Here is a 16,084-nt window from a genome sequence, read left to right on the forward strand (position 1 = left end):
ATATCACATAGTCACCAACAGCACATCCAGTTCCAATATCACATAGTCACAAACAGCACATCTAGTTCCTATATCACATACAGTCACAAACAGCACAGCTAGTTCCAATATCACATAGTCGCAAACAGCACATCTAGTTACAATATCACATAGTCACAAACAGCACATCTAGTTCCAATATCACATAGACAAAAAAAAGCACATCTAGTTACAATATCACATAGTCACAAACAGCACATCTAGTTCCAATATCACATACAGTCAGAAACAGCACATATAGTTACAATATCACATAGTCACAAACAGCACATCTAGTTCCAATATCACATAGTCACCAACAGCACATCTAGTTCCAATATCACATAGTCACAAACAGCACATCTAGTTCCTATAACACATACAGTCACAAACAGCACATCTAGTTCCAATATCACATAGTCACAAACAGCACATCTAGTTCCAATATCACATACAGTCACAAACAGCACATCTAGTTCCAATATCACATAGTCACAAACAGCACATCTCGTTCCTATATCACATACAGTCACAAACAGCACATCTAGTTCCAATATCACATAGTCACAAACAGCACATCTAGTTCCAATATCACATACAGTCACAAACAGCACATCTAGTTACAATATCACATACAGTCACCAACAGCACATCTAGTTCCAATATCCCATACTCACCAACAGCACAACTAGTTCCAATATCACATAGTCACAAACAGCACATCTAGTTCCAATATCAGATAATCACCAACAGCACATCTAGATCCAATATCACATAGTCACAAACAGCACATCTATTTACAATATCACATACAGTCACAAACAGCACATCTAGTTACAAAATCACACAGTCACAAACAGCACATCTAGTTCCAATATCACATAGTCACCAACAGCACATCTAGTTCCAATATCACATACAGTCATCAACAGCACATCTAGTTCCAATATCACATAGTCACAAACAGCACATCTAGTTCCAATATCACATAGTCACAAACAGCACATCTAGTTACAATATCACATACAGTCACCAAGAGCACATCTAGTTCCAATATCACATAGTCACAAACAGCACATCTAGTTACAATATCACATAGTCACAAACAGCACATCCAGTTACAATATCACATACAGTCACAAACAGCACATCCAGTTACAATATCACATAGTCACAAACAGCACATCTAGTGCCAATATCACAGTCACAAACAGCACATCCAGTTCCAATATCACATAGTCACAAACAGCACATCTAGTTCCAATATCACATACAGTCACCAACAGCACATCTAGTTACAATCTCACATACAGTCACAAACAGCACATCTAGTTCCAATATCACAGTCACAAACAGCACATCTAGTTCCAATATCATATAGTCACAAACAGCACATCTAGTTCCAATATCACATAGTCACAAACAGCACATCTAGTTCCAATATCACATACAGGCACAAACAGCAAATCTAGTTCCTATATCACATACAGTCACAAACAGCACATCTAGTTCCAATATCACATAGTCACAAACAGCACATCTAGTTCCAATATCACATACAGTCACAAACAGCACATCTAGTTCCAAAAACACATAGTCACAAACAGCACATCTAGTTACAATATCACATAGTCACAAACAGCACATCTAGTTACAATATCACATAGTCACAAACAGCACATCTAGTTACAATATCACATAGTCACAAACAGCACATCCAGTTACAATATCACATACAGTCACAAACAGCACATCCAGCTACAATATCACATAGTCACAAACAGCACATCTAGTGCCAATATCACAGTCACAAACAGCACATCTAGTTCCAATATCACATAGTCACAAACAGCACATCCAGTTACAATATCACATAGTCACCAACAGCACATCTAGTTCCAATATCACATAGTCACAAACAGCACATCTAGTTCCACTATCAAATGGTCACAAAGAGCACATCTAGTTCCAATATCACAGAGTCAGAAACAGCACATCTAGTTACAATATCACATACAGTCACAAACAGCACATCTAGTTCCAATATCACATAGTCACAAACAGCACATCTAGTTCCAATATCACAGTCACAAACAGCACATCTAGTTACAATATCACATACAGTCACCAACAGCACATCTAGTTCCAATATCCCATACTCACCAACAGCACAACTAGTTCCAATATCACATAGTCAGAAACAGCACATCTAGTTCCAATATCAGATAATCACCAACAGCACATCTAGATCCAATATCACATAGTCACAAACAGCACATATATTTACAATATCACATACAGTCACAAACAGCACATCTAGTTACAAAATCACACAGTCACAAACAGCACATCTAGTTCCAATGTCACATAGTCACCAACAGCACATCTAGTTCCAATATCACATACAGTCATCAACAGCACATCTAGTTCCAATATCACATAGTCACAAACAGCACATCTAGTTCCAATATCACATAGTCACAAACAGCACATCTAGTTACAATATCACATACAGTCACCAAGAGCACATCTAGTTCCAATATCACATAGTCACAAACAGCACATCTAGTTACAATATCACATACAGTCACAAACAGCACATCTAGTTCCAATATCACATAGTCACAAACAGCACATCTAGTTCCAATATCACATACAGTCACAAACAGCACATCTAGTTACAATATCACATAGTCACAAACAGCACATCTAGTTCCAATATCACATAGTCACCAACAGCACATCCAGTTCCAATATCACATAGTCACAAACAGCACATCTAGTTCCTATATCACATACAGTCACAAACAGCACAGCTAGTTCCAATATCACATAGTCGCAAACAGCACATCTAGTTACAATATCACATAGTCACAAACAGCACATCTAGTTCCAATATCACATAGACAAAAAAAAGCACATCTAGTTACAATATCACATAGTCACAAACAGCACATCTAGTTCCAATATCACATACAGTCAGAAACAGCACATATAGTTACAATATCACATAGTCACAAACAGCACATCTAGTTCCAATATCACATAGTCACCAACAGCACATCTAGTTCCAATATCACATAGTCACAAACAGCACATCTAGTTCCTATAACACATACAGTCACAAACAGCACATCTAGTTCCAATATCACATAGTCACAAACAGCACATCTAGTTCCAATATCACATACAGTCACAAACAGCACATCTAGTTCCAATATCACATAGTCACAAACAGCACATCTCGTTCCTATATCACATACAGTCACAAACAGCACATCTAGTTCCAATATCACATAGTCACAAACAGCACATCTAGTTCCAATATCACATACAGTCACAAACAGCACATCTAGTTCCAATATCACATAGTCACAAACAGCACATCTAGTTACAATATCACATAGTCACAAACAGCACATCTAGTTACAATATCACATACAGTCACAAACAGCACATCTAGTTACAATATCACATAGTCACAAACAGCACATCTAGTTCCAATATCACATACAGCCACAAACAGCACATCTAGTTACAATATCACATAGTCACAAACAGCACATCCAGTTACAATATCACATACAGTCACAAACAGCACATCCAGTTACAATATCACATAGTCACAAACAGCACATCTGGTGCCAATATCACAGTCACAAACAGCACATCTAGTTCCAATATCACATAGTCACAAACAGCACATCTAGTTCCAATATCACATACAGTCACCAACAGCACATCTAGTTATAATATCACATACAGTCACAAACAGCACATCTCGTTACAATATCACATAGTCACAAACAGCACATCTAGTTCCAATATCACATAGTCACCAACAGCACATCTAGTTCCAATATCACATAGTCACAAACAGCACATCTAGTTCCTATATCACATACAGTCACAAACAGCACAACTAGTTCCAATATCACATAGTCACAAACAGCACATCTAGTTACAATATCACATAGTCACAAACAGCACATCTAGTTCCAATATCACATAGTCAAAAAAAGCACATCTAGTTACAATATCACATAGTCACAAACAGCACATCTAGTTCCAATATCACATACAGTCACAAACAGCACATATAGTTACAATATCACATAGTCACAAACAGCACATCTAGTTCCAATATCACATAGTCACCAAGAGCACATCTAGTTACAATATCACATACAGTCACAAACAGCACATCTAGTTCCTATATCACATACAGTCACAAACAGCACATCTAGTTCCAATATCACATAGTCACAAACAGCACATCTAGTTCCAATATCACATACAGTCACAAACAGCACATCTAGTTCCAATATCACATAGTCACAAACAGCACATCTAGTTCCTATATCACATACAGTCACAAACAGCACATCTAGTTCCAATATCACATAGTCACAAACAGCACATCTAGTTACAATATCACATAGTCACAAACAGCACATCTAGTTACAATATCACATACAGTCACAAACAGCACATCTAGTTACAATATCACATAGTCACAAACAGCACATCTAGTTCCAATATCACATACAGTCACAAACAGCACATCTAGTTACAATATCACATAGTCACAAACAGCACTTCCAGTTACAATATCACATACAGTCACAAACAGCACATCCAGTTACAATATCACATAGTCACAAACAGCACATCTAGTGCCAATATCACAGTCACAAACAGCACATCTAGTTCCAATATCACATAGTCACAAACAGCACATCCAGTTCCAATATCACATACAGTCACCAACAGTACATCTAGTTACAATATCACATACAGTCACAAACAGCACATCTAGTTCCAATATCACAGTCACAAACAGCACATCTAGTTCCAATATCACATAGTCACAAACAGCACATCTAGTTCCAATATCACATAGTCACAAACAGCACATCTAGATCCAATAACACATAGTCACAAACAGCACATCTAGTTACAATATCACATAGTCACAAACAGCACATCTAGTTACAATATCACATAGTCACAAATAGCACATCTAGTTACAATATCACATAGTCACAAACAGCACATCTAGTTCCAATATCACATACAGTCACAAACAGCACATCTAGTTCCAATATCACATACAGTCACAAACAGCACATCTAGTTACAATATCACATAGTCACAAACAGCACATCTAGTTCCAATATCACATAGTCACCAACAGCACATCCAGTTCCAATATCACATAGTCACAAACAGCACATCTAGTTCCTATATCACATACAGTCACAAACAGCACAACTAGTTCCAATATCACAGTCACAAACAGCACATCTAGTTACAATATCACATAGTCACAAACAGCACATCTAGTTCCAATATCACATAGTCAAAAAAAAGCACATCTAGTTACAATATCACATCGTCACAAACAGCACATCTAGTTCCAATATCACATACAGTCACAAACAGCACATATAGTTACAATATCACATAGTCACAAACAGCACATCTAGTTCCAATATCACATAGTCACCAAGAGCACATCTCGTTCCAATATCACATAGTCACAAACAGCACATCTAGTTCCAATATCACAAACAGTCACAAACAGCACATCTAGTTCCAATATCACATAGTCACAAACAGCACATCTAGTTCCAATATCACATACAGTCACAAACAGCACATCTAGTTCCAATATCACATAGTCACAAACAGCACATCTAGTTCCTATATCACATACAGTCACAAACAGCACATCTGGTTCCAATATCACATAGTCACAAACAGCACATCCAGTTCCAATATCACATACAGTCACAAACAGCACATCTAGTTCCAATATCACATAGTCACAAACAGCACATCTAGTTACAATATCACATAGTCACAAACAGCACATCTAGTTACAATATCACATACAGTCACAAACAGCACATCTAGTTACAATATCACATAGTCACAAACAGCACATCTAGTTCCAATATCACATACAGTCACAAACAGCACATCGAGTTCCAATATCACATACAGTCACCAACAGCACATCTAGTTACAATATCACATACAGTCACAAACAGCACATCTCGTTACAATATCACATAGTCACAAACAGCACATCTAGTTCCAATATCACATAGTCACCAACAGCACATCTACTTCCAATATCACATAGTCACAAACAGCACATCTAGTTCCTATATCACATACAGTCACAAACAGCACAACTAGTTCCAATATCACATAGTCACAAACAGCACATCTAGTTCCAATATCACATAGTCACAAACAGCACATCTAGTTCCAATATCACATAGTCACAAACAGCACATCTGGTTCCAAAATCACATAGTCACAAACAGCACATCTAGTTCCAATATCACATAGTCACAAACAGCACATCTAGTTACAATATCACATAGTCACAAACAGCACATCTAGTGCCAATATCACATACAGTCACAAACAGCACATATAGTTACAATATCACATAGTCACAAACAGCACATCTAGTTCCTATATCACATACAGTCACAAACAGCACATCTACTTCCAATATCACATAGTCACAAACAGCACATCTAGTTCCAATATCACATACAGTCACAAACAGCACATCTAGTTCCAATATCACATAGTCACAAACAGCACATCTAGTTACAATATCACATAGTCACAAACAGCACATCTAGTTACAATATCACATACAGTCACAAACAGCACATCTAGTTACAATATCACATAGTCACAAACAGCACATCTAGTTCCAATATCACATACAGTCACAAACAGCACATCTAGTTACAATATCACATAGTCACAAACAGCACATCCAGTTACAATATCACATACAGTCACAAACAGCACATCCAGTTACAATATCACATAGTCACAAACAGCACATCTAGTGCCAATATCACAGTCACAAACAGCACATCTAGTTCCAATATCACATAGTCACAAACAGCACATCTAGTTCCAATATCACATACAGTCACCAACAGCACATCTAGTTACAATATCACATACAGTTACAAACAGCACATCTCGTTACAATATCACATAGTCACAAACAGCACATCTAGTTCCAATATCACATAGTCACCAACAGCACATCTAGTTCCAATATCACATAGTCACAAACAGCACATCTAGTTCCTATATCACATACAGTCACAAACAGCACAACTAGTTCCAATATCACATAGTCACAAACAGCACATCTAGTTACAATATCACATAGTCACAAACAGCACATTTAGTTCCAATATCACAGTCACAAACAGCACATCTAGTTACAATATCACATAGTCACAAACAGCACATCTAGTTCCAATATCACATACAGTCACAAACAGCACATATAGTTACAATATCACATAGTCACAAACAGCACATCTAGTTCCAATATCACATAGTCACCAACAGCACATCTAGTTCCAATATCACATAGTCACCAACAGCACATCTAGTTCCTATATCACATACAGTCACAAACAGCACATCTAGTTCCAATATCACATAGTCACAAACAGCACATCTAGTTCCAATATCACATACAGTCACAAACAGCACATCTAGTTCCAATATCACATAGTCACAAACAGCACATCTAGTTCCTATATCTCATACAGTCACAAACAGCACATATAGTTCCAATATCACATAGTCACAAACAGCACATCTAGTTCCAATATCACATACAGTCACAAACAGCACATCTAGTTCCAATATCACATAGTCACAAACAGCACATCTAGTTACAATATCACATATTCACAAAGAGCACATCTAGTTACAATATCACATACAGTCACAAACAGCACATCTAGTTACAATATCACATAGTCACAAACAGCACATCTATTTCCAATATCACATACAGTCACAAACAGCACATCTAGTTACAATATCACATAGTCACAAACAGTACATCCAGTTACAATGTCACATACAGTCACAAACAGCACATCCAGTTACAATATCACATAGTCACAAACAGCACATCTAGTTACAATATCACATACACATCAAAGTGGCTGTGAACGCAGCAGGCCAGGCACCATCTCTAGGAAGAGGTACAGTCGATGTTTCAGGCTGAGACCCTTGGTCAGGACTAACTGATGGAAGAGCTAGTAAGAGATTTGAAAGTTGGAGCGGGAGGGGGAGATCCGAAATGATAGGAGAAGACAGGAGGGGGGGTGGGGATGGAGCCAAGAGCTGGACAGGTGATTGGCAAAAGGGATATGAGAGGATCTTGGGACAGGAGGCCCAGGGAGAAGGAAAATGGGGAGGGGGGGAAAAAACCCCGGAGGATGGGCAAGGGGTATAGTCAGAGGGACAGAGGGAGAAAAAGGAGAGAGAGAGAAAGAATGTGTGTATATAAATAAATAACAGATGGGGTACGAGGGGGAGGTGGGGCATTATCACATACTGTTCAGTCACAAACAGCACATCTAGTTACAATATCACATACAGTCACAAACAATACATCTAGTTACAAAATCAGATACTGTACAGTCACAAACAGCACATCTAGATACAATATCACATGCAGTCACAAACATCTCTGTTATGCTAATCCTAATATACAGACCGCTCGTCAGGCGCTCCAGACCAGTTCAGAAGCAGGTGAAAATCTGGTCAGCAGGAGCCATCTCTGCTCTTCAAGACTGCTTTGAGCACACTGACTGGCACCTGTTCAGGGAGGCTGCAACCGATGGCGACTCTACCAACTTAGAGGAGTACACGGCATCAGTGACGAGCTACATCAGCAAGTGCATTGATGACATCACTGTGGCCAAGACCATCACTACACACGCTAACCAGAATCCATGGATGACCGCGGAGGTGCCTGCGCTGCTGAGAACCCATGACTCTGCCTTCAGAGCAGGCGACAAGGCAGCCCTAACAACAGCGAGGGCCAAACTGTCCTGTGCCATTAGAGGGGCAAAGCGTGCACACGCCCAACAAATCCACAGTCACTTCCAGGACAGTGACGACACACAGTGCATGTGGAAGGGCATTCAGGACATCAACTACAGGACAACACCACCCACCTGTGCGGATGATGCCTCCCTTCCAGATGCGCTGAATAACTTCTACGCTGATTTTGAGGCGGAAAATGATGTGGCGGTGAGGAAGACCACCCCTCCTCCAAATGACCAGGTGCTGTGTCTTACCGTGGCCGATGCGAGGAGAACCCTGTGCAGGGTCAACCCACGGAAGGCTGCTGAACCAGACAATATTCCTGGCAGAGTGCGTAGAGGATGTGCAGACCAGCTGGCTGAGGTTCTCACTGACACCTTCAACATCTTCCTGAGCAGCACCATTGTTCCTATGTGCTTCAAGGTCACCACCATCGTCCCGTGCCAAAGAAGTCTTCAGTGTCCTGCCTCAATGACTACCGTCCCATCGCACTCACATCCATCATCATGAAGTGTTTCGAGAGGCTCGTCATGAGGCACATCAAGACCCTGCCGCCCCCCTCACTGGACCCCCTGCAGTTCGTGTACCGTCCCAACCGTTCAACAGATGATGCCATTGCCATCACCCTCCACCTGGCCCTAACCCACCTGGACAAAAAAGACACGTATGTTTGAATGCTGTTCATAGACTTCAGTTCAGCATTCAACACAATCATTCCTCAGAAACTGATTGAAAAGCTGAGCCTACTGGGCCTGAACACCTCCCTCTGCAACTGGATCCTAGACTTCCTGACTGGGAGACCTCAGTCAGTCCGGATTGGAAGCAGCATCTCCAACACCATCACACTGAGCACGGGGCCCCCCAGGGCTGTGTGCTCAGTCCACTGCTGTTCACTCTGCTGACCCACGACTGTGCTGCAACACACAGCTCGAACCACATCATCAAGTTTGCCGATGACACAACCATGGTGGGTCTCATCAGCAAGAACAATGAGTCAGCATACAGAGAGGAGGTGCAGCCGCTAATGGACTAGTACAGAGCCAACAACCGGTCTCTGAATGTGAACAAAACAAAAGAGATGGTTGTTGACTTCAGGAGAACACGGAGCAACCAGTCTCCGCTGAACATCGGCGACTCCACCGTAGAGATCGTTAAGAGCACCAAATTTCTTGGTGTTCGCCTGGCGGAGAATCTCACCTGGTCCCTCAACACCAGCTCCATAGCAAAGAAAGCCCAGCAGCACCTCTACTTTCTGTGAAGGCTGAGAAAAGTCCGCCTCTCACCCCCCATCCTCCCCACATTCTACAGAGGTTGTATTGAGAACATCCTGAGCAGCTGCATCACTGCCTGGTTCAGGAATTGCACCGTCTCAGATCGCAAGACCCTGCAGCGGATAGTGAGGTCAGCTGAGAAGATCATCGGGGTCTCTCTTCCCACCATTACAGACATTTACACCAGACGCTGCATCCGCAAAGCAAACAGCATCATGAAGGACCCCACGCACCCCTCATACAAACTCTTCTCCCTCCTGCCATCTGGCAAAAGGTACCAAAGCATTCAGGCTCTCATGACCAGACTATGTAACAGTTTCTTCCCCCAAGCCATCAGACTCCTCAATACCCAGAGCCTGGACTGACACCAACCTACTGCCCTCTACTGGGCCTATTGTCTTGTTTATTATTTATTGTAATGCCTGCACTATTCTGTGCACTTTATGCAGTCCTGGGTAGGTCTGTAGTCCAGTGTAGTTTTGTGTTGTTTTACGTAGTTCAGTGTAATTTTTGTATTGTTCATGTAGCACCATGGTCCTGACAAACATTGTCTCGTTTTTACTGTGTACTGTACCAGCAGTTATGGTTGAAATGACAATAAAAAGTGACTTGACTTGACTTGAAGAGCACATCTAGTTACAATATCACATAGTCACAAACAGCACATCTAGTTCCAATATCACATAGTCACCAACAGCACATCTAGGTCCAATATCACATAGTCACCAACAGCACATCTAGTTCCAATATCACATACAGTCACAAACAGCACATCTAGTTCCAATATCACATACAGTCACAAACAGCACACAGCATTTCTAGTTAAGGATAGCACGTACAGTCACAAAATAACGTTAGCATAAGTCCCTGAGTGGCAAAGCCTGAAGGTTGACAGCGCATGATATGTTGTGTTGGAGACACGTTTCTGCAAGAACAAACACACAGGAGTGCCTCATCTCACACTGGGTCAGCCACAGACCTCGTCTTCCAGAGAGTGAACACTAAAGAGCAGCCCCGACACAAGAGCTGGCCTTCGGAGAGCAGCCCCCAGCATGCCTGGCACACCCCTATTCTCTCCCATACCACCTCGGACGCTTCCTCCCGTGGGTGGCTGTGACAGGTGACAGATTGGCCTGAGAGCCTTGTCTCTACAACACCTGAGGCTGCACAGCTTCATCACCATCAATTGCTCCAATAAACCAATGAAGTAGATTTGCAGTGTTTTGTATCACCAATGTGCATCAGGTCTTGTGGTCACAAGAAAAATGTTTAGGATAAAGATTTGCACCATTTTTGGAACCCAAAGACACTGCTGTGACCAAGTGTGTCACCATCTTACTGGTTTCCAAACTACAGCAATGAACGCGAGGACAAGGAAATCTGCAGACGCTGGAAATTCAAGCAACACACACAAAATGCTGGTGAACGCAGCAGGCCAGGCAGCATCTATAAGAAGAGGTACAGTCGACATTTCAGGCCGAGACCCTTCGTCAGGACTAGCGAGGATACTTGCTGTTTGTAACTGAAAGACTGGGGGAGTTGTTGACAAAGTAGGCAGTAGTCTTAGTCTACAGGGTGAGTTCAGGCTGAAAAGGATTGAGAAATAGCAAATGGAATTTAAACCAGATGAACGTGAGTGAGGCTAGGACTCACTCCATGAAAGATAAAAGGGTTTTGATGAGCAAATGGACCTTGGTGTGCAAGCCCAAAAATTCTTGAATGTTGAGGCAACTTAATAAGGAGACATTTGTCATCCTGGCTTTCCGAAACTGGTCAGACCTCATTTGGAGTAGAGGCAGTTCTGGTCACCACACGCTAGGAAGGATGTGACTGCGCTGGAGAAGGTGCAGAGGAAAGTCCCCAGGATGGAATGTTTCCGTTATGCAGTCGGATAAGCTAAAACTTTTGTCTTTGGAGGAGTGAGGTTAAGAGGGTCATGACGGATGGAGTAGACAGCAGGAAATTTTCCGTTATAAGGGTGAATAAAACTAGGCGATGAAGACTTGGGGAGGGGGAGGTGCGGGGCATCTTTTTCAGCTGCAGCGTGGTGAGTCCGCCGAGCACTCCAGCAAACCCGACGCGCACTAGGACCCGCGGGCCGCGGGGTGGGGGGGGGGGGGGGGGCGGAGCGTTGAAGAGGAAGTGACGCAATTTGCACAGGAGCCGGAAGAGCGGGGAGTGGGGCAAGGCGGGTGGTGCAGGAGCAGCGGCAGGGAGGTGAGGTGAGGCCGGACCGGACGGGTCTGGTCTCGGTCGGGAGGGGCGCCTCATTACGGATTGCGAGGGTAGGAGCCTGCCAGAGTTGAGCGGTGAAATGTCACTGTCAATGGAGCTCAGTGCTAGGACCACCCTCCCACTACTGTTAACGACACGACTGTACACCCCAATCACTGTGTGAGTTCCCCTCCCGCCTTAGTCACTGTGGGGGTCCCCCTCCCCTCCCGCCTTAGTCACTGTGTGAGTTCCCCTCCCGCCTTAGTCACTGTGGGGGTCCCCCTCCCCTCCCGCCTTAGTCACTGTGGAGGTCCCCCTCCCCTCCCGCCTTAGTCACTGTGTGGGTCCCCCTCCCCTCCCGCCTTAGTCACTGTGTGAGTCCCCCTCCCCTCCCGCCTTAGTCACTGTGGGGGTCCCCCTCCCCTCCCGCCTTAGTCACTGTGGGGGTCCCCCTCCTCTCCCGCCTTAGTCACTGTGGGGATCCCCCTCCCCTCCCGCCTTAGTCACTGTGCGGGTCCCCCTCCCCTCCCGCCTTAGTCACTGTGCGGGTCCCCCTCCCCTCCCGCCTTAGTCACTGTGCGGGTCCCCCTCCCCTCCCGCCTTAGTCACTGTGCGGGTCCCCCTCCCCTCCCGCCTTAGTCACTGTGCGGGTCCCCCTCCCCTCCCGCCTTAGTCACTGTGCGGGTCCCCCTCCCCTCCCGCCTTAGTCACTGTGCGGGTCCCCCTCCCCTCCCGCCTTAGTCACTGTGTGGGTCCCCTCCCCTCCCGCCTTAGTCACTGTGTGGGTCCCCCTCCCCTCCCGCCTTAGTCACTGTGGGGGTCCCCTCCCGCCTTAGTCACTGTGTGGGTCCCCCTCCCCTCCCGCCTTAGTCACTGTGCGGGTCCCCCTCCCGCCTTAGTCACTGTGTGGGTCCCCCTCCCCTCCCGCCTTAGTCACTGTGGGGGTCCCCCTCCCCTCCCGCCTTAGTCACTGTGCGGGTCCCCCTCCCCTCCCGCCTTAGTCACTGTGCGGGTCCCCCTCCCCTCCCGCCTTAGTCACTGTGCGGGTCCCCCTCCCCTCCCGCCTTAGTCACTGTGCGGGTCCCCCTCCCCTCCCGCCTTAGTCACTGTGTGGGTCCCCCTCCTCTCCCGCCTTAGTCACTGTGTGGGTCCCCTCCCCTCCCGCCTTAGTCACTGTGTGGGTCCCCCTCCCCTCCCGCCTTAGTCACTGTGGGGGTCCCCCTCCCCTCCCGCCTTAGTCACTGTGCGGGTCCCCCTCCCCTCCCGCCTTAGTCACTGTGTGGGTCCCCCTCCTCTCCCGCCTTAGTCACTGTGTGACTCCCCCTCCCCTCCCGCCTTAGTCACTGTGGGGGTCCCCTCTCCTCCCGCCTTAGTCACTGTGTGAGTCCCCCTCCCCTCCCGCCTTAGTCACTGTGTGGGTCCCCCTCCCCTCCCGCCTTAGTCACTGTGTGGGTCCCCCTCCCCTCCCGCCTTAGTCACTGTGGGGGTCCCCCTCCCCTCCCGCCTTAGTCACTGTGGGGGTCCCCCTCCCCTCCCGCCTTAGTCACTGTGGGGGTCCCCCTCCCCTCCCGCCTTAGTCACTGTGGTGGTCCCCCTCCCCTCCCGCCTTAGTCACTGTGCGGGTCCCCCTCCCCTCCCGCCTTAGTCACTGTGGGGGTCCCCCTCCCCTCCCGCCTTAGTCACTGTGTGAGTCCCCCTCCCCTCCCGCCTTAGTCACTGTGGGGGTCCCCCTCCCCTCCCGCCTTAGTCACTGTGGGTGTCCCCTCCCGCCTTAGTCACTGTGGGTGTCCCCTCCCCTCCCGCCTTAGTCACTGTGTGAGTCCCCCTCCCCTCCCGCCTTAGTCACTGTGGGGGTCCCCTCCCCTCCCGCCTTAGTCACTGTGGGTCCCCCTCCCCTCCCGCCTTAGTCACTGTGTGGGTCCCCCTCCCCTCCCGCCTTAGTCACTGTGTGGGTCCCCTCCCGCCTTAGTCACTGTGTGACTCCCCCTCCCCTCCCGCCTTAGTCACTGTGTGGGTCCCCTCCCCTCCCGCCTTAGTCACTGTGGGGGTCCCCCTCCCCTCCCGCCTTAGTCACTGTGGGGGTCCCCCTCCCCTCCCGCCTTAGTCACTGTGCGGGTCCCCCTCCCCTCCCGCCTTAGTCACTGTGGGGGTCCCCCTCCCCTCCCGCCTTAGTCACTGTGTGGGTCCCCGTCCCCTCCCGCCTTAGTCACTGTGGGTCCCCCTCCCCTCCCGCCATAGTCACTGTGGGTCCCCTCCCCTCCCGCCTTAGTCACTGTGTGGGTCCCCCTCCCCTCCCGCCTTAGTCACTGTGGGTGTCCCCCTCCCCTCCCGCCTTAGTCACTGTGTGGGTCCCCCTCCCCTCCCGCCTTAGTCACTGTGGGGGTCCCCCTCCCCTCCCGCCTTAGTCACTGTGTGGGTCCCCTCCCCTCCCGCCTTAGTCACTGTGCGGGTCCCCCTCCCTCCCGCCTTAGTCACTGTGGGGGTCCCCCTCCCCTCCCGCCTTAGTCACTGTGGGTGTCCCCTCCCGCCTTAGTCACTGTGGGGGTCCCCTCCCCTCCCGCCTTAGTCACTGTGGGGGTCCCCCTCCCCTCCCGCCTTAGTCACTGTGTGGGTCCCCCTCCCCTCCCGCCTTAGTCACTGTGTGGGTCCCCCTCCCCTCCCGCCTTAGTCACTGTGTGGGTCCCCCTCCCCTCCCGCCTTAGTCACTGTGTGGGTCCCCCTCCCCTCCCGCCTTAGTCACTGTGGCGGGTCCCCCTCCCCTCCCGCCTTAGTCACTGTGGGGTCCCCCTCCCTCCCGCCTTAGTCACTGTGTGGGTCCCCTCCCCTCCCGCCTTAGTCACTGTGGGTCCCCCTCCCCTCCCGCCTTAGTCACTGTGGGGGTCCCCCTCCCCTCCCGCCTTAGTCACTGTGGGTCCCCCTCCCCTCCCGCCTTAGTCACTGTGGGTGTCCCCTCCCCTCCCGCCTTAGTCACTGTGTGGGTCCCCTCCCCTCCCGCCTTAGTCACTGTGTGGGTCCCCTCCCCTCCCGCCTTAGTCACTGTGGGTCCCCCTCCCCTCCCGCCTTAGTCACTGTGTGGGTCCCCCTCCCCTCCCGCCTTAGTCACTGTGTGGGTCCCCTCCCCTCCCGCCTTAGTCACTGTGTGGGTCCCCCTCCCCTCCCGCCTTAGTCACTGTGTGGGTCCCCCTCCCGCCTTAGTCACTGTGTGGGTCCCCCTCCCCTCCCGCCTTAGTCACTGTGGGGGTCCCCCTCCCCTCCCGCCTTAGTCACTGTGTGGGTCCCCCTCCCCTCCCGCCTTAGTCACTGTGTGGGTGTCCCCTCCCCTCCCGCCTTAGTCACTGTGTGGGTCCCCTCCCCTCCCGCCTTAGTCACTGTGGGTCCCCCTCCCCTCCCGCCTTAGTCACTGTGGGGATCCCCCTCCCCTCCCGCCTTAGTCACTGTGGGGGTCCCCTCCCCTCCCGCCTTAGTCACTGTGTGGGTCCCCCTCCCCTCCCGCCTTAGTCACTGTGTGGGTCCCCTCCTGCCTTAGTCACTGTGTGGGTGTCCCCTCCCCTCCCGCCTTAGTCACTGTGTGGGTCCCCTCCCCTCCCGCCTTAGTCACTGTGTGGGTCCCCTCCCCTCCCGCCTTAGTCACTGTGGGTCCCCCTCCCCTCCCGCCTTAGTCACTGTGGGGATCCCCC

At 47.7% G+C, this 16,084-nt stretch overlaps 1 protein-coding gene across 1 annotated transcript in view; it reads left to right on the top strand.

Moving 5' to 3' along the window:
• Window positions 1–12,358: 12,358 nt before the first annotated feature.
• LOC140195239 (suppressor of IKBKE 1-like) overlaps window positions 12,359–16,084 on the top strand; it is a 49,029-nt gene continuing 45,303 nt past the window's right edge. Inside the window, 1 exon segment of the mRNA XM_072253256.1 lies at window positions 12,359–12,410. The gene's annotated coding sequence lies outside the window, so the exon portion shown is untranslated.

The sequence above is a fragment of the Mobula birostris genome, chromosome 3 (genome assembly GCF_030028105.1).
Source record: "Mobula birostris isolate sMobBir1 chromosome 3, sMobBir1.hap1, whole genome shotgun sequence".
NCBI classification, from domain to species: Eukaryota; Metazoa; Chordata; class Chondrichthyes; order Myliobatiformes; family Myliobatidae; genus Mobula; species Mobula birostris.